This window comes from Narcine bancroftii, chromosome 3 (genome assembly GCF_036971445.1).
Source record: "Narcine bancroftii isolate sNarBan1 chromosome 3, sNarBan1.hap1, whole genome shotgun sequence".
NCBI classification, from domain to species: Eukaryota; Metazoa; Chordata; class Chondrichthyes; order Torpediniformes; family Narcinidae; genus Narcine; species Narcine bancroftii.
In genome coordinates this window covers 122,181,934-122,201,365 of record NC_091471.1, presented here as the reverse complement: position 1 = coordinate 122,201,365, position 19,432 = coordinate 122,181,934, and the positions used below count along the sequence as shown (strand labels likewise).

The window sequence follows — 19,432 nt, the reverse complement described above, 5'->3', positions numbered from 1 at the left end:
TTGTCAATGTCACCACAGCCTTCAACTCCTTAGCTTCATAATCATTCCAGTGCTGAAGACATCTGTGTGATTCCATAGTTGCTTTATTTAAGTGTGTGGGCAGCCATGGACCTTGTTTGTGGCATCAAATAGCCTATGGATATGGCTAATGAGGATGAAGGGGTATATTTTGTTCTGGCTGGATTCTGGGAAGTGAAGGAATAATTGACTGCACTTGAGTGGCTATCAAGGGACCACAAAGGTCAGCTAGTGTTGAAACTGCAGGGAGTCTGCAGAAAGACTGGGACTTGGGCAAGTTGGAAGAATAGGCAAATGGGTAGCAGATGGAATATAGCTTAGGGATGATCATGCATTTTTTGGAAAAGGGATAAAGGTTTACACTATTTTGTTTTTAAATGGGTGGAGAATTCAGAAAGTGAACATCTAAAGGAACATCAGAATCCTAGTACATGATTCCCTAAAGATGAAAGTACAGTTTAAGTCAGTAGTAAGGAAAGGCGAATGCTTTTAAGTAAAATGGGTCTTCTAGCTAATAATTTAGAAAAAGCTATAACTCGATATGCAGAAGTAGGTAAACAAACTACATCTGTAATTCCAAAAAGAGCAGTTAAGGGGTTAGTTCATAATTGAATATCCAGCCTCATTGATAGAGTTTTTAAAATATCTTTCCAAATTTTATCTAACACAGGACATGATCTAAACATATGAGTCAATGAAACAACATCAGGATTGTATCTATGACAAGTAGATGTGATGTAAGGTAGTTTATCTTCAGACATATAGGCTCTATAAACTATTTTAAACTGTATTAAAGAATGATGTGCACAAACTGAAGAAGTATTAACTAGTCTAGTAATTCTTCCTCATGTTTCAGGAGATAATGTTAGTTGAAGTTTTGGTTCCCATGTATGTCGAATCTTATCCATGGGGACTGATCTCAAATTTAATATAAGGGTATAGATAGTACCAATTAAACCCTTCTGAAAGAGGTTTAACTGGAACAAAGTCTCAAGTAAATCTGGTTGTTGCAATGTTAGACATTACCATATTCATGAAATTTCTAATCTATAGATATCTAAAAAAATGCATGTTTGGTAAATTATATTTGGTAAAAAGTTGTTCAAAAGTTATCAAGCCAGCATCAGCAAATAAATCTACAAAAGAAAAAATTCCAAACAAGGAAAGTTAGGTCAAGAGTAAATGGTGTAAAAAATTAATTAAAATATATAATATTAGCCAAGGCAATTTTTTTTCAGTCCAAAGAGCCATTTTACTTAAATGGAAAGACTCTGATTCTCCTACATTATTTCAATAGCATTCTTATGTTATGTCTTTAGTAATCTAGAAAAAAAAGTTGTACTTTAGGTGCAATTACTAAATTTGAATAAACATGGAAACAATTTATTGATTACTTTCATGGGATATAACTGGCATTATTCTACGAATTAAATCTTCCTTTTCAGATGTAATACGATTCTTTCCATTTTTGTTTTCTGTAGGTGTGGACCGGAACTATGTTTTAAACTATTTGACAGATCCTTGGATAGGCCAGTCAGTTGGTTTTTTAAAATATTTTTTTAGTAGATTAGTTTGATTTTTTATATATATTATAATTATTTCTTTATTTTTGTTTTCTTTGTTAGGAGAATAATTTCTAATATGTCACAATTTTCACTCTGGAATGTATATATACTAATACTATGTAGACTTAGACACACCTTTTTAATTGTGTTATTTCTCTTCTTATGCTGTGTACATTATGAAATGTTAATAAAAAAGATTGAAAAAGAAAGGAAAGGCAACTTCAATGCTAGCTTTAATTTGAAGAGTAATGTAAAATAAAGTATATACTGCTGAGGCTTTATAGGTGTTGGTTAGACTGCATTTGAAGCATTGTGAGCAGTTTTAGGCCCAGTATCTAAGGAATGCAGGTGCTGAGGAAGGCTCGGAGGAAGTTTAAGAGAATAATCCTGGGGATGAGAGGGTAAGTGTATGAGGAGTTTAATGACTCTGGGTATGAACTCAGTGGAGTTAAAAAAGGATTAGGAGGAAGCTTATTAAAACAAAATGAATATAGAGTGTGAAGAGTGGATGTGAGAAATATTTCCAGTGGTGGGAGAGTCTAGCTCCAGAAGGCACAGACTCAGAATAAAAGACCATCCCTTTGAAACAGAGATTAAGAGGAATTTCTGTAGCCAGAAGGTGGTGAATCTGTAGAATTAATTGTCATAGATGGCTGTGGAGGCCAAATAATTGTGTAGATTTAAAGTAGGGGGTTGATAGGTTCTTAATTAATAAGGGATATCAAAGGTCATGGAGAAATAGATGGAGAATATGGATGAGAGGGGTAAATATATCAACCATAATTAAATAACAGGACAGATTTGATGTGCCAAATTATCTAATTCTGCTCCTACATCTTATCGTCTCATGGTCTCCAGATCAGTGTGATAGCTTGGAGTTTGCATAAAAAAGAGAGGATTCCTTTCCATTAGCATTTTGTGGTTTGCAACCATGGAAGGTTAGTTCAAGAGGGGGCTGCAGGTATCTGGGCAATTGGTGTGACCCCTCTATCCCTGCCTCGTTTTCTCCAGGAAAACTTGCATTTGCTTACTACTGTTAAAGGTTCTCAGCTGAAAATCTGTGTTCCCAGAATGTTCTGACTGCTTTTACATCAAAGATTGTGTCATTTTCAGAATGATCACCTCTAGTTCTGTGGCTCCCTTTGGTTCTTTTTGCTGACTTTCATAAAGAGAGTAACAGGGCTCAGTGAATGAGAGAAATATCATCTAGGTTGATGGATGGATAGATGGAAGGAAGGAAGGAAGGAATAGGAGGTAGTGTTAATGGTAACTAGATGGTGGAAATATATTAAACAAAGGAAAGTTTAATTGTCAGCCCTGGCTGTACAGATTTTGAAATGAGAATCATAGGGAGAAGAATTCTAGGTAATTGAATTTGAATGTAGGTATAGAGTTAATTGAGCAGCGAGGCAGTTTGACAATGCTCATGTCTGTGATAAACATATGTCTATCTTTTCTGACCTGACAAAGCTTGTGATATTGTATCCAGGAAGATAGGACAACTGTCCTACTGCTGATTTCAGGATGTCCATCCCTAAATTTGTGGCGCTAGTTGCACATTTCTCCTTGCAGCCAGCATCAACGGTGATGTCCTTGCATGCTTGACATGATGTCCAGTGAGGGGTTCATGAATCTATTGTCCAGTTCCTTCTCTTGTCCCTATTGAGGGTAAATGCAGAAGATTTCAAATTTTGTGCTGCTCAAGTCCCTTTAGCCAAATCTTCTGAATTTATTTTCTGTCCATTCTGTCATCTTTTCCCAATTTATAGTGGAGAATTGAAAAATATAGATGGAGATCGGATTTATCGGATCATTGTGTTAGACGTGGAACAGAAATTGGAAATTTCCTTCATTTTACATGGTCTTGTTTAAAGGTTAATCCTTTTTGGGTTTCTATTAGTAAATTTCTACAAAGGATAATGGCAGTGAATTTTCCTTTAATTCCTGAATTGTTTTTGTTAGGAAATTTTGAAAGTGTTATGCCTAAATTATTGTTGTCATATTCTCAATTAAAGTTTGTTAAGTTGGTCTTAGTAATAGCAAGGAAAATGTGTCACTGTAACATGGAAATCTGATGTTTCATTAACATTAGAGAGATGGCATGCTGAAATTCAAAGTTGTATTCCATTAGAAAAAAATATGTATATTTTAAGGGATAATTTTTTTTTATTTTTGCAAATTTGGGGAAAAATAATGAAATTTAAATTATGAATTTATAATTTTATTTATCAGTGAAGTTTTCCCTAAAAATATAATTATTTTATAAAGTTTTTTTTAGGACTTTGAGAGTCAACTGATGCAATCTGATGTTTTTATTTGTAATAATGAATATTTATTTCACAATGAATATTTTAGATATTATTTTCAGATTAGATTAATTTGGGGGGAGGGTGGGTCACTTGGGTTTTTTTGTAGTTTGTAGTTTTTCTTTTGTTTTTAGATTTTAGTCTTCTAGTTTTTATAAATAGACTTTCATTATATACTTGTTATTTTTCATTATACCATGCATACTTGCTTTCAACACATCCAGAACTAGAAATTTTACTGAGATGTGTTGGTTTTTATGTAAAATATTCCACTTTAAATTTATTCCAATAGGATAATTTTGAAATGTGGTACTGCACTGATTTTATCAATGTCATTTGAACCATTTCTTTTTTTTTTGTTGCTCACGATGACAAGTAATTTAAAAAGGCTGTAAGATACAAATGGTCTTTTGAAAATCTGATATTAATGTGAGTGTTATAAACACAGAGAACAGGATTTGTGAAACCCAGCGCATTACATTTTTCAGGTCTAGGAATAAATAACTGCAGAAAAAGGAACGGAAATAAATCATTTCTGTCTTTGTTCAGTGTTAATGTGCTGAGTCTACGATTATGGTGGCTTTAAGATCATGTTATGATGTACAAAACAATAGAAAGATAAAAATAAAAGGGCAATTTCTTTTAACTTGCCAAATTGGAGATTTTAAAGATAGTATAATTCTGCTATATGTCACAAATAATGCACTGGTTGTGGATTAAATGAAATGCAACAAAGTTTTCCTTCAATTTACATGTAATTGAACAACTCATTGTGGAACAACTAATTTTCTGAAAATTTCTAACCACATCTACATGGTCAAGAAATTGGTTTCTGATTAATTGGAAGGCACTTCACTTACCTAGAAGTTACTTGAAAAAACACCCAATGATTTTGCAATCACCAAGCCACATTTGCATGAAGACTATAATGCAATAAAGGGTTGTCTATAATCTATCAATTAGTACATTATTTTTACATGCTATACACTAGGTTTTGACTCAAAATCAATTGCTGAATGTGACCAGCAATTCATTGTAGGCAATGCAAACTTTAGGAAATTATAGCTTATTCCATGTGTGTAATAGGATTGCTCATTCAGGGCACTGGGTAGGCATTGGCTGCCTGCAACTTGCATTCAATATGCAGCTATTTCCTTCACCCCTTGCCATTCTTGGTGAAAAAAAAATCTCCCTTGAGATTTTTTCACAGCTGTAATTACATCACACCAAGGCAGACCTTTGAAGCCCAGGTAAATACGAGCGTGGCCAGTTCTCAGGTGGAAGATTTTCTGCTGAAGCACCCTGACAGCTTTTTTTGGACAGGTTGTATGTGCTAATTTGAAACTTTTAAAAGCATTTCAAAGTAATTTAATTTCCTAGAACTCTATTAAATGACTCGATATTAAGGAAAATAATGAGAAAAATAGACAAACCACTTTCCTTCATTTTATCTTTTTAATCAAAATGAGCTACACCTTTTAAAATAATTGAATTGTTTTCCTGAACTGTGAGCAGCCAGATGTGGTGCATTTGGTTCTTAGCTCAGGATGTCCATATCTTGTCACCAGAGACGGTGTTGTATCAGAGTAGTTGTGTGCTCCAGCATCTAAATGCGTTGTAAATCACAGATGCAGAAATCAGCAGAGTTGATTCAGGGGATGACATCAGCCACAGTTCTCCAGGTAAGAAGAGGTGAGTATCACTGGCACAAAGATATTTTTAAATGAGATCTCTCATCCACATGAAAAAAAAGAAAAAAATTACATTTTAACAGTTAATAAAAATAAAATTGAATACATCAGTATGCACTGTAGACTGGTATGGAAGAACTTGTTACTCTTCCAACACAGGACTTTGTTTATGCACTTGTATCTTGATTTATTATCATAACTGAATCTCAATTCATTGTCGTCTTTATAGCATCCATCATGCTCTTGAGATCTATGTGCGCATTAGGGTTCCGTCGAAGGAAATGACAAAGGTAACGATGGGATAGTAATTTAGCTGTCAGACCCTTGGACCTCCCTTGATACACTCATCATGGACTGTCTACACTATTGCTAGTCGCTTTTCTGCACTAGGATTATGGTGATTATTTATGATCTATTTAATGTTTCTATTGTCTCCTTTAATTTACAGTAATTCAATGATCCAACCATTTTACTTTAATAGTACCCATTGGGCTAGCAAGTCAGAATTTTAAGCATAGATACATTTTACAATGTGTAAGACAATAAACGTATTATTATTAATCTGGTTGCAGTGATCGCACAATTGTGAATCTTCTTCCAGGTGAGAGGAAGGCGAAAAGACTGTGGCCGGGGTGGGATGTTGGCTGTTTGACATGATGTCTGCTTTTCCAAAACAGCAGGAATAAGTCACGCAGGGGGGTGGGGGGGGGCACGAGAGTGTGGTTTGTATGATCATCTGAGCTGCATTCAAAAGTCTCTGCAGGTTCTTGCAGTTTTAGGCCTCGTAGTTCCTCTACCACACTGTGATACACCCTGACAGAAGACTTTTAAAGTTGAATCTGTACACGTTCTTGTGGGACACAGAGAACATGTCAATTTTCCTCAGGCTTCTGAGGCAACAGAGGCACTGGTACACTTTCTTGCCCATCATGTCAACATCGGTGGACCAGAACAGGTCATTGGAGATGTATATTTATAGGCATTTAAAGCTGTCTACTAACTCCATCTCAGTGGCATTGATATGAAGTGGTGACTGAGCTTTATGTTCCATGCCTCTTGTTGACATTGATTGAAAAGTTATTGTACTGGCACCACGCTACTAGTTTCTCATCACTAGTTATTTCTTGACCCCTAACAGCTTATCAGCACCTGCAAGGCAAAAGTCATGAGTATAATGGAACATTGGCTTGGATGAGTGTATTGTCAATGATTCTCAAGAAGATCAATGAAGCAGAGGTAATTCAATTTGATATCATGTCCATTAGTCACACACTCCTCACGTCCTACTTCCCTTTCATCCCAAAATCTTATCTAGCTTATAAGATGTCGATCACTAAAACAGAATACTTGTTTCTCTCACCACTTTTTCTAGTGCTATTCTTGATTTCTTACCTTTCCATAAAAATGTCCTTACTATTTTCCTCAGTTTTGCAAAAATAATTTCTGTCAGGGGAATTGGGAACATATTCATCTTAATACAGTTTACTCTTCCTATTAAAGTTAATGGCAGTTCTTTCCAATTCTCTAAATCTTCCTGTACTTTTTTAATTAAAGGTTCATAGTTTAATTTGTATAAATGTTTTAGGTTGTTATCTATTCTGATACCAAGGTAACGTATCACCTATGATTGCCATTTAAAAAGGGTTCCTTTTTAAAATTCTGAATAATCAATGTTGTTCACTTTTATTGGTGTTAATATCATACCCTGATATCTCTCCATACTCTTTCAGTTTCATATGTAGTTTTTTATTGACTTATCTGGTTCTGTTAACTATACTATGATGTCATCTGCAAATAGGCTGATTTTATATTCTTTCTCTTTTATTTTTATTCCTTCCTTATCAACTCCTCTTATGGTTCAATAACCAAAACGAACAGTGAAGGGGTTAATGGGCATCCCTGTCTTGTTGACCTGCTTAATTTAAAGTGATCTGATACATATCCATTTATTACCACCTTTGCTAATGGCCCATTATTTAATGCTCTAATCCAGTTAATAAATAGTTTAAATTTCTACAACACTTTAAACAAATAATTCCACTCTACCCTGTCGAAGGCTTTCTCTGTATCTAATGTAACAGCTACCGTTGGTGTTTTATTTATTTGTGCTGCATGAAATGTTCCATTATTGACACGTAATATGTCCAGTGCCCCTCACAGAAAGGAGGACCTAGTGAGGAGCAAACTCATGACCCCTAGTTTACAACTCTAACCACTGAGCTATCAAAGCCTCAGTGCTTCAGTAGATTAGGCTTAAAGCTTAAAGCAAAGCCAGCTCATCTAGCAATATGGCTGACTCCAGCTCCAAACCTTTGCAATTTTTTTGTAATGCTTACCATGCTGATAAGATCACACTCCACCAATCTGCTTTCGACAGACATTGCAAGTGGTCATGCTGGTAAAGTCACACTCCACCAATCTGCATTCAACAGACATTTCAAGTGGCCATGCTGGTAAGGTCACACTCCATCAATCTGCCTTTGAGAGATGTTTCAATTGGCCATGCTAGTAAGGTCACACTCCACCAATCTGCTTTCGACAGACATTTCAAGTGGCCATGCTAGTAAGGTCACACTCCACCAATCTACCTTCGACAGACATTTCAAGTGGCCATGCTGCCTCATCTACATTTTTTTTTTTTCACACCATAAATCACAATAGCCATGATATACACTTTTTCTTTTCCACACATTTACAGTGACTTTTTCTCCCTTCCCCCTCCCTCCTCCCAAGCCACCCCCCCACCCCCCCCCCCTCATCCATTTTAGGTATACAATCTAGGTTGCATTAATTCAGTTAGACAATGTTGTCATTCAACAAAAATACACCAGAAATTCTACTGAGTCCATTCTTTTCTTTTCTTCTCCTTCCATCAACTTAGGTAATGTTTGTTCCCGGTAGGTTTTCGCTATTGTATTTAATGTAAGGCTCCCATACTTGTTCGAATATTTCAATATTATTTCTTAAACTATATGTTATTTTTTCTAATGGAATACATTTATTCATTTCTATATACCATTGTTGTATTTTCAAATTATCTTCCAATTTCCAGGTTGACATAATACATTTTTTTGCTACGGCTAGGGCTATCTTGACAAATCTTTTTTGTGCATCTTCCAAGTCAATTCCAAATTCTTTATTTTTTATGTTACTTAGGAGAAAGATCTCTGGATTCTTTGGTATATTGTTTTCTGTTATTTTATTTAATATCTGATTGAGATCATCCCAAAATTTTTCTACTCTCTCACATGTCCAGATTGCATGAATTGTTGTTCCCCTTTCTTTTTTACATCGAAAACATCTATCAGATACTGTTGGGTCCCATTTATTTAACTTTTGCGGTGTAATGTATAGTCTGTGTAACCAATTATATTGTATCATACGCAGCCTCGTATTTATTGTATTTCTCATCGTTCCAGAGCATAACTTCTCCCATGTTTCCTTTTTTATCTTTATATTTAAATCTTGTTCCCATTTTTGTTTAGTTTTACCATTTGTTTCCTCATTCTCCTTTTCTTGCAGTTTAATATACATATTTTTTATAAATCTTTTGATTAACATTGTATCTGTAATCACATATTCAAGGTTACTTCCCTCTGGTAAACTCAAGTTGCTTCCTAATTTATCTTTCAAGTAGGATCTCAGTTGGTAATATGCCAGCGCTGTATCTCCAGTTATATTGTACTTATCTCTCATTTGTTCAAAGGATAAGAATCTACTTCCTGAAAAACAATTTTCTATTCTTTTAATCCCTTTTTTTTCCCATTTTCTAAAGGCAAGGTTGTCTATTGTAAAAGGGAGTAGCTTATTTTGCATCAATATTAGTTTTGGTATTTGGTAATTTATTTTATTTCTTTCTACATGAATCTTCTTCCATATATTGAGGAGATGGTGTAATACTGGAGAAGTTCTATGTTGTACCAATTTTTCGTCCCATTTATATAATATGTGTTCAGGTATCTTTTCCCCTATTTTATCTAATTCTAGTCTCGTCCAGTCTGGTTTTTCCCTTGTTTGATAAAAATCTGATAGGTACCTTAATTGTGCGGCTCTATAATAATTTTTGAAGTTTGGCAATTGTAAGCCTCCTTGTTTATACCATTCTGTTAATTTATCTAGTGCTATCCTCGGTTTCCCCCCTCTCCATAAAAATCTCCTTATTATTTTCTTTAACTCTTTGAAGAATTTTTCTGTCAGTTGTATTGGCAATGCCTGAAATAAGTATAGTATCCTTGGAAAAATGTTCATTTTAATACAGTTTATCCTTCCTATCAGTGTTAGTGGTAGCTCTTTCCAATGCTCTAAATCGTCCTGTAATTTTTTCATTAGTGGATTGTAATAGAGTTTATATAATTGGCCTAGATTTTTGTTTATTTGCACACCTAGGTATCTTATTGCCTGCGTTTGCCATCTGAATGGGGATTCCTCCTTAAATTTTGAGAAATCCGCGTTATTCATAGGCATTGCTTCACTTTTATTTACGTTTATCTTGTATCCCGACACTTCTCCATATTCCTTCAATTTCTTATATAGTCCTTTTATTGATAGTTCTGGTTCTGTTAAGTACACTATCACATCATCCGCAAACAGACTGATTTTATATTCCCTGTCTTTTATTTTTATTCCTTTTATATTATTATCTCTTCTTATCGATTCTGCTAGTGGTTCTATAGCTAGTGCAAACAATAATGGTGATAGTGGGCATCCCTGCCGCGTTGACCTGCTTAAGTTAAATTGCTTTGATACATGTCCATTTACTGTCACTTTCGCTAACGGTCCCTTATATAATGCTTTAATCCAATTAATATACTTCTCCGGTAAACTGAATTTTTGTAGTACTTTGAACAAGTAATTCCATTCTACTCTGTCGAAGGCCTTCTCTGCGTCTAAAGCAACTGCTACTGCCGGTGCTTTATTTCCTTCTACTGCATGAATTAAGTTAATAAATTTACAAATATTGTCTGTTGTGCGTCTTTTTTTGATAAATCCAGTTTGGTCTAAATTTACCATTTTCGGTACCTGTTCTGCTAATCTGTTCGCTAATAGTTTAGCTATTATCTTATAATCTGTGTTTAGCAGAGATATTGGTCTATATGACGCTGGTGAGAGTGGATCTTTCCCTTGTTTTAGTATCACTGTAATTATTGCTGTTTTACATGAATCTGGTAAGTTTTGTGTCTCGTCAATCTGGTTGATTACATCCAGGAGGGGCGGTATTATTAGGTCTTTAAATGTTTTGTAGAATTCTATTGGGAGTCCATCCTCTCCTGGTGTCTTATTATTTGGTAAATTTTTTATTATCTCTTGTATTTCTACTGTTCCAAATGGTTCTGTTAATTTATTTTGTTCCTCTATTTGTAGTTTTGGTAGTTCAATTTTAATCAGAAATTCATCTATTTTCCCTTCTTTCCCTTCGTTTTCGGTTCGGTATAATTGTTCATAGAATTCTCTGAAGTTTTCCTTAATTTCTTTTGGATTATATGTAATTTGTTTGTCTTTTTTCCTTGTTGCCAATACCATTTTCTTAGTTTGCTCTGTCTTAAGCTGCCATGCTAAGATTTTGTGTGTTTTTTCACCTAGTTCATAATATTTCTGTTTTGTCTTCATTATATTCTTCTCTACCTTATATGTTTGTAATGTTTCATATTTTATTTTTTTATCCGCCAATTCTCTTCTTTTGGTTGTATCTTCCTTTATTGCTAATTTTTTTTCTATGTTTATTATTTCCCTTTCCAACTGCTCTGTTTCCTGGTTATAGTCCTTCTTCATCTTGGTTGCATAACTTATTATTTGCCCTCTAATGAATGCTTTCATTGCGTCCCATAGTATAAACTTATCTTCCACTGATTCTGTATTTACTTCAAAGTACATTTTTAATTGTTTTTCAATAAATTCTCTAAAATCCTGTCTTTTAAGTAGCATGGGGTTTAATCTCCATCTATACATTCCTGGAGGGATGTCCTCTAGCTCTATTGCCAATAACAGGGGTGAGTGGTCCGATAATAGTCTAGCTTTATATTCCGTTTTCCTAACTCTCCCTTGAATGTGGGCTGATAACAGGAATAGGTCTATCCTTGAGTATGTTTTATGTCTAGTCGAGTAGTGTGAGTATTCCTTTTCTTTTGGGTTTTGTTTCCTCCATATGTCCACAAGTTTCATTTCTTGCATTGATTTAATTATAAATTTGGTTACTTTGTTCTTCCTGTTAATTTTTTTCCCCGTTTTATCCATATTTGGATCCAAATTCAGATTGAAATCCCCTCCTATTAGTATGTTCCCTTGCGTATTAGCTACCTTCAAAAAGATATCTTGCATAAACTTTTGATCTTCTTCGTTAGGTGAATATATATTAAGTAGATTCCAAAGCTCTGAATATATCTGACATTTTATCATAACATATCTCCCTGCTGGATCTATTATTTCCTCTTCTATTTTAAATGGCACATTTTTGCTAATTAATATAGCCACTCCTCTTGCTTTTGAATTATACGATGCTGCTGTTACATGTCCTACCCAATCTCTCTTTAATTTCTTGTGCTCCAATTCAGTTAAGTGTGTTTCTTGGACAAATGCTATATCTATTTTTTCCTTTTTCAGTAAATTTAGTAGTTTCTTCCTTTTAATTTGGTTATGTATTCCATTAATATTTAGAGTCATATAGTTCAGCGTAGCCATTTTATATTTTGTTTATCTTCTCTTTCCGTTTTTCCATCATTACCTTTCCTCCTTTTCCATTTCTGTTTTCTTATTTTCAACTCTTTACCAGACAACATTCCTACAACATCCAACATTTTCCTTATTCTCCTATTTCTATCTTCTTTATCCCCAATCTCCCCTTCCCCTCCTGAGTTGCCCTTTATCCCTTGTCGGACAACCACATCTCCCCTCTCCATTTGGATTTGCGAATCCACTCGCAAGCGTCAACTGATTTTGCAGTGACCGCTCTTTTCCCCCACCCAGCCCCCCCCAGAAAAGATTTCGCTTTTTATATGTCACAAAGGTCACTCTTTTAATTCCCTCCTTATTCTCTCTATTCCATTACCTTCCCTTATTAATTCTTGTCTATACTCTCTATGTTTTCCTCTAATTACAGATACTTTCACATATGCCCATTGTCTCTATTCACTCTTATACCTCTTTACCCGCATACATATCAATCGTGGTCATTTTTACCCTCCTTACCCGTCTTCATCCCTCAGTATATTTTTGTCTTTACCCACATACATATCAATCGTGATAATTTTTGCTCTCATTACCCGTCTTCATCCCTCAGTCTATTTTTGTAATTGTTCTGCAAATTTTCGTGCTTCTTCTGGATCTGAGAATAGTCTGTTTTGTTGTCCTGGAATAAATATTTTCAATACCGCAGGATGCTTCAGTGTAAATTTATATCCTTTCTTCCATAAAATCGCTTTTGCTGTATTGAACTCTTTTCTCTTCTTTAGGAGTTCAAAGCTTATATCTGGATAAATGAAGATTTTTTGCCCTTTATACTCCAGTGGTTTGTTGCCCTCTCTTACTTTTTCCATTGTCTTCTCCAGTACCTTTTCTCTTGTAGTATATCTTAGGAATTTTACTACAATAGATCTTGGTTTTTGTTGTGGTTGTGGTTTAGGGGCCAATGCTCTATGTGCCCTTTCTATTTCCATTTCTTGCTGTAGTTCTGGACATCCTAGGGCCTTAGGGATCCATTCTTTTATAAACTCCCTCATATTCTTGCCTTCTTCATCTTCCTTAAGGCCCACTATCTTTATGTTATTTCTTCTGTTATAATTTTCCATTATATCTATTTTTTGGGCTAGTAATTCTTGTGTCTCTTTAGTTTTTTTATTAGATTCCTCCAATTTCTTTTTTAAGTCTTCTACCTCCATTTCTGCTGCTATTGCCCGTTCTTCCATCTTGTCCATTTTTTTCCCCATTTCTGTTAAAGTCATATCCATTTTATTTATTTTATTTTCTGTGTTGTTTATTCTTCTTCTTAAATCATTGAATTCCTGTGTTTGCCATTCTTTAAATGACTCCATGTATCCTCTAACAAGAGCAAGTATATCCTTTACCTTGCCTTTCCCTTTATCTATTTCACTGTATTCTTCCTCTTCTTCTTCCTCTAGCTTGGCCATCTGTTGTTTCTTTGCTGCCCTTTCCTCCTCTTCTTTCTTGTTTCCATTGTCTTCTGTGGTCTCTTCTTGCTGCAGGTGTTCTGCAGCTGTCGTTGCCGGCTGTGGAGATCGACTCCCCAGCTGGTCCCCCCTCCCGTCGGTGTGTTTTTTTTCATGCGCATCGCGCATGCGCGACTCCTCGCGCATGCGCGGTTGCGCACTTTTACTCGGCTCTGTGAGCCATTGTTGTAGTTCTTTTTCTACCGACCTGAGGTAGTGGGGTCTTCTCTCCACAGCGGGCCTCTTCGGACAGGTAAGGCCTTCACCTTTTTCCTCCATTGTCTTCTCTTCCTCTCTTCTTTCCGTTGATTTTGATTTTTCTCCTTTTGTCTCCATCTTCTTTCCACCTTTATACTCACTTTTCTTTAACTTGTATTTCTGTGCCTTTGTATTTTCTCTTGTTTTTCCCGACTTTTCTGGAGAGGGCTGGAGTTCACCGTCCGGCCACTACTCCATCACGTGACTCCTCCCCTGCCTCATCTACATTGACCTCAGTTATCCACTGGCCAACTAGCGCACACTGTTTGGGCTCATGGCATGAGGAACAGTTTGAAGCCAGATCATAGAGAGCCAAAGATTTTCACTATCAGCCTTTGTAATCATCTACCGCATGAGTAACCAAGAACAGATTGGCTGGAGGAAATGGAGAAGCACTGAACTGAGGAGTAGATAGGGAGGCAAAAGTATGTGGAAGGCGGGCACCAAGGGAATGGACAAATGCAATGGAATTCATTAATTCTATTCTGTTGACATGAGATTTTGTTGGGTCTTAAATTTTGCAACAGATTCAAATAATACTATTTCAACTCCCAATCCAGGAACCTGAGCAAAATACTGAAGGCAGCCCTTTCAGTGCAGTATTGCAAATTTGTGGCAGCATTATATAACTCCTTTGGATGAGATGTTAAACTCTGAGGCAGACACGGGTTTTGCAATAGCAGGTGTCCTAGCTCATGTTTATTCCTCATATATTATCACAAATATGAAATAATTATTTGGTCCTCTTGTTTTGTTTTGTGAGAGCTGTTGAGTGCAAATTGACTACAGTTCAGCAATGACCACTTAACAAAGCTAACTGAGTGCATGGCATTTTAGATTTCCTGAAATGAACCCTAAAGATTATTTGTTTCTTTTATTGTCCTGTATTAGTACAGAACATCCATGCAAAATTACCTTCTGCCTGCCATAAGGTAGTCAAAGAATTGTCATTATTGATGCCTGATGCCCCTTACAGTAAGAGAAAAGGGAGACCAAAGGGATCACTTCAGAGTCACTAGGTGTCTGTGGATTTGCCTCCAGCATTCCTGCCACCTCTTCAGCTTCACAGACTCTTGTTCGATTCATCACCGAGCTAAGCTCAAGTTCCAAATCTCCGACACAGTCAGGAAGCTTTCAATGCCTGAGGTCCTTCCGATGGCCTTCTTGCTCTCAGCACCCTCCCGCATGCAGCTCCAATACCTGCTTCCCATGGGCCAGTCTCCAGCAGCCTGCAGCCCATGTGGACCCTCTGATCGCAAGTCACCTGCAGCATATGTGGTCCCTCAGCCGCTGAGCCTCTTGCTGGTCTGCAGCCATGGTCACTGACCTGTAGCATCATCTCCTCTGCTTCTCCTTCTCAGTTTCTGGTGTCCTGCACTGGCCTGCTGCTCCCTGGAGTCTTCAACCCCTCAAGGCTGCTGCTGAACATGAGCACCGCCATCTTGGGCACAGACCCCCGTGGTTGCAGGACATTAAATAAAACCATCCTCAGCTGCATTAACAGCCATTTAAAGCCTGTGTGGGCCATTGGCATTATGTCTGAGTGGCTGAGCCATTCAGAACAACACGGTGTCTCCACTTCTCGCTCTTTCATGGCAGCGCTACCTTTTTAGCAGCTCCGTTTTTCATCTAATTTAATGATCTCTTCCAAATAATTGAGATGATCAATAACAGTGATGGCAACAATGGGAAATTTGACACTACAGACAATGTTCAGGTGAAGGGAAAGACACCATCTCTGTTCAGTGACCATTCACCACTGAGATAAAGTTCTGACTGGCTGTATCACAGTTTTGTATAGTTGCTCCAGAGAAATGGATAGGACAGAAAGAGTGGCAGAGAGGATCTCCATTCCCCCCATCGATGTGATGTGCTGATGTCTGAAGGGGGGGCATGCAAAAATTATTGAGGATTCCTTCCACCCTTTTAGCTGCTCCCATCAGGAAAGAAATACAGGAGTATCAGAGCCAGCACCCACCAGGCTAAGAAACAGCTTCTTCCCACGGGCAGCGAGAATGTTGAACGGCCGAAGGAACTGCTCACATTAAACGTCCAATAGCCTCATATTCATGAAGCATTATTTATTTATTTGTTGGTCTAGATGAATACTTGTCCAGCAAATGTATTGTTTGTCTGTAGGTGTGTTATGTCTGGTTGTATGTGTGCATATTTTGCACCGAGGACTGGAAAACACTGTTTGGTCGGGTAGTATTTGTACAATCAGGTGACAATAAACTTGACTTGACTTGGAGGGAATTTTAGTGATGGTGGTGTTCCCCTTACATTAGCTGCCCTTATTCTAAATTATGGAGGGTGGGATTTGGGAAGCACTATTCAAGTTATGGAAGGTAACTGCAGTGGATTTTCTCTATGACGTTGTAGTCCACCCGAAGACTGCTTGTGAGGAACAATCCGTTAATGATAACCCAGAGAACAGCTCTGGGACTATGGCCTTGTATTCATTTAACAACATCAGGTGAAAAGAGAGAGTGAGGAAATAAAAAAAACAGATGGGAAATTTATGTGTTGAAATAGACTGTGAACAAATAACCACCTGCAACTGGAACAATTATTTTGATGAAAACTCGTATAAATCAACCAGTGCACAACAGCTGTGTTCCTTATCCCAACTTCATAAAACATTTATTGTCAGTAACAAGTTAGAATTGAGTTTTTGAGTTTATGGGGCAGCAAATATGCTATCACTAATTGCTTTGCCAACATACTTTAGCAATACATTTATGTATACACATGGATGTTTGAAAGAAGCCAGGATGGGACATATTTCATTTGGCAATCAATTAATACATTATCAGATCATGCTACCTGTCAGCTTGCAATTCTTCTAATGTAGATTAGTGTAGGTTGCAGAACAGTACACCATATATTCTCAAGTTCTGTAATTCAAAGTGATATAGAGTGATACAACACAAAACACCCTTCATCCCACTGAATCTAACTGACAATCAAGCATTCATGTATACTAATACTACATTAAGGTTATGTTTTATTCTCCCCATTCTCATCAATTCTTTACAGATTCTAGAAATCATTTGGCACCCAAGGAACAATTTATTGTCACCAATTAACAAACCAACCCACCTATCTATGGGATGCAGGAGGAAAGCAGGGTACCTGGAGGAAACAGGGAGAATGTTGAAACTCCACATAGACAGCACTGAACCTTAGTATTGAATGCAGGTCTTTGGCATTTTGAGGCATAAGCTCAACTGATCCACAGCTAATAGCGTCAAGAGATTCCAACAGCATGACCTTTTAGACCGGTGACCTTGGGTTACACGTCACAAGCAGAATTAAGCAAATCATGACCTGAAATCTACATACGACCTTTGAAATGACTGTTGACAATCAGTTTAACTCCAGCTGAATCTTGCCTTTTACTTTCTCAGTCCCAGACCCCAGCCTCTTTATTTATACTGCAGACCCCAGAAACCAGATCAGTCATAACCTTGAATCAGATCAATGAATAGAAGTATGCAAAATTTTGAAAGGTAAAACATTCAACAGAGAAAATTTAATGGGATGATTGAAATGACTTATAAAAGTAAAACTATTTATATAATTTAAGAGATGCCCTCATCCCAAAAAATAAGCTCATTTGCTGGTTTATAAAAAAAATCCAATTAATTAAAGTAGCTCTTACTTTTCTATTATTTTGTCTATCTCATCTGCAATTAATTTGCAATATTTTGAAGTTCATGAAAGAATATAAGTAGGGCTTTAATTTTTTTTAAAAACTTTACAAATAACTAAAATATTAAAACAAAATTGAAAATAAATAGTATGAAACTAAAGAACAGCAAAATAAATGAATGTAAATAAAGCACCACTGAAGAAAATGATTTCTAAATCAATTTGTGGTTACTTGTCTTCCTTCCACTGAAATGACCAGAGAGGTTGTGCTTGAGGTTTATCTGACCTGGGACATATTTTCTGTTTCAATTTGATGTGCAAGTGTTGGGCTAAATACTGTAATTTCCAATCCTGAGAGGGGGATTCTAATTTATCTTCCCTGCAGAAAATATATTGTGCATGGGAAAGATCAAAAATTACATGAGTTATCGAGTTAACAGTTCATGTCTCAGGGCTCAAATGTTAATTCTGTTTCTCCTTCCACAGATGTGAGGTGATTTGATTTCAGAGATCAGATTTCCAATTTATTGTCAGAGTACATACATGACATCACATACATCCCTAAGATTCCTTTTTCCTACAGGCCCGGCAGAATTACCACTTATGGTTAGTGCAAAAATTTAATTGAACACAGCATGAACATGTCAGCGGTCAAAATAACTGTAAACAGATAACTAACGTAAACAAACTGTGCAATACAGGGAGAACAAAGAAAATCAATAAAGGGCACAAATAAGAATCCTTAATTAGTCCCTGACTGAGTTTGTGGTTGAGGAGTCTGATGGTGGAGGAGTAGCATCTGTTCTTGAACCTGGTGGTGTGAGCCTTGTGGCACCTTTATCTCTTTCCTGATGGCAGCAGTGAGAACAGAGCATGTGCTGGGTGATATAGGTTTTTGATGATTGCTGCTGCCCTCCGACAGCAGCGTTCCCTGTAGATGTACTCAATAATGGTGAGGGTTTTGTCTGAAATGTCCTGGGCTGTGTCCACTACCTTTTGGAGGGCTTTATGCTCAGGGGTATTGGTGTCCGCATACTAAACCGTAATGCAGCCAGTCAGCACATTTTCCACCACGCATTTGTAGAAATTTGTCAGGAATTCTGAAGTCATACCAAACCTCCACAAACTCCTGAGGAAGTAGAGGTGCTGACATACTTTCTTCACAATGCCATTGGTGTACTGGATCCAGGAAAGTTCCTCCAAGGTAGTGACTTCTCAGAACTTAAATGTACTTGTCACATTTGTGGCCCGAAATGTGAAGTTAATAAAACATCAAACACAAGTTTTATCAGGTAAATTTCTCTGCGTCTTTATCACAACCTGGCCACCATACCTTGGTCCTGAGGTTTTGCTTGGTACCAACAATACCTAGGTGTCCTTCATGCGCTAAGGATACGATCTTCGGTCTCAATCTTTGCGGAATCACCAATCTGCAATCTCTTAATACACACTGTCCGATGCAACAAAGTTCGTCTCTAATGGGAATGTAAGCCTTGTGAGTACGCTTGTCCCATTGTCCACTCTGTATGCATTCTCTTACTTCCCTGAGTTCTGGATCACGTTCGGATTCTCTCTCAACTTCCTTCGTAGTCACAGCTTTCGGTGTCGACTGAATAGCTACAAAGCGTACAAAGCTCTCTGTTTCTGTTCCCAATTCTGACGGATTGTGGACCACCATCCTTCACCAATCTGGACAGCGGATCTGCAATGTTTGTTTTCCCTGCAATGTGGATCACTTTATATTTGTAGGGTTGTAGTCTGAGTACCCATCTCTCTATTCT

The 19,432-nt window shown here is 36.8% G+C and overlaps 1 long non-coding RNA gene across 2 annotated transcripts in view; it reads right to left on the bottom strand.

Annotated features, from left to right (window-relative positions):
* Positions 1 to 5,362: 5,362 nt before the first annotated feature.
* Positions 5,363 to 19,432, bottom strand: part of LOC138756217 (uncharacterized) — a 36,181-nt gene continuing 22,111 nt past the window's right edge. The window contains exons 4-5 of one of the 2 annotated variants that reach the window (XR_011352875.1): positions 16,824 to 16,894; positions 5,363 to 5,591 (exon numbers count right to left, since the gene is read on the bottom strand). This is a non-coding gene — a long non-coding RNA (uncharacterized lncRNA). The remainder of the gene's footprint in view (positions 5,592 to 16,823; positions 16,895 to 19,432) is intronic. The other variant, XR_011352876.1, reaches the window with a different exon arrangement.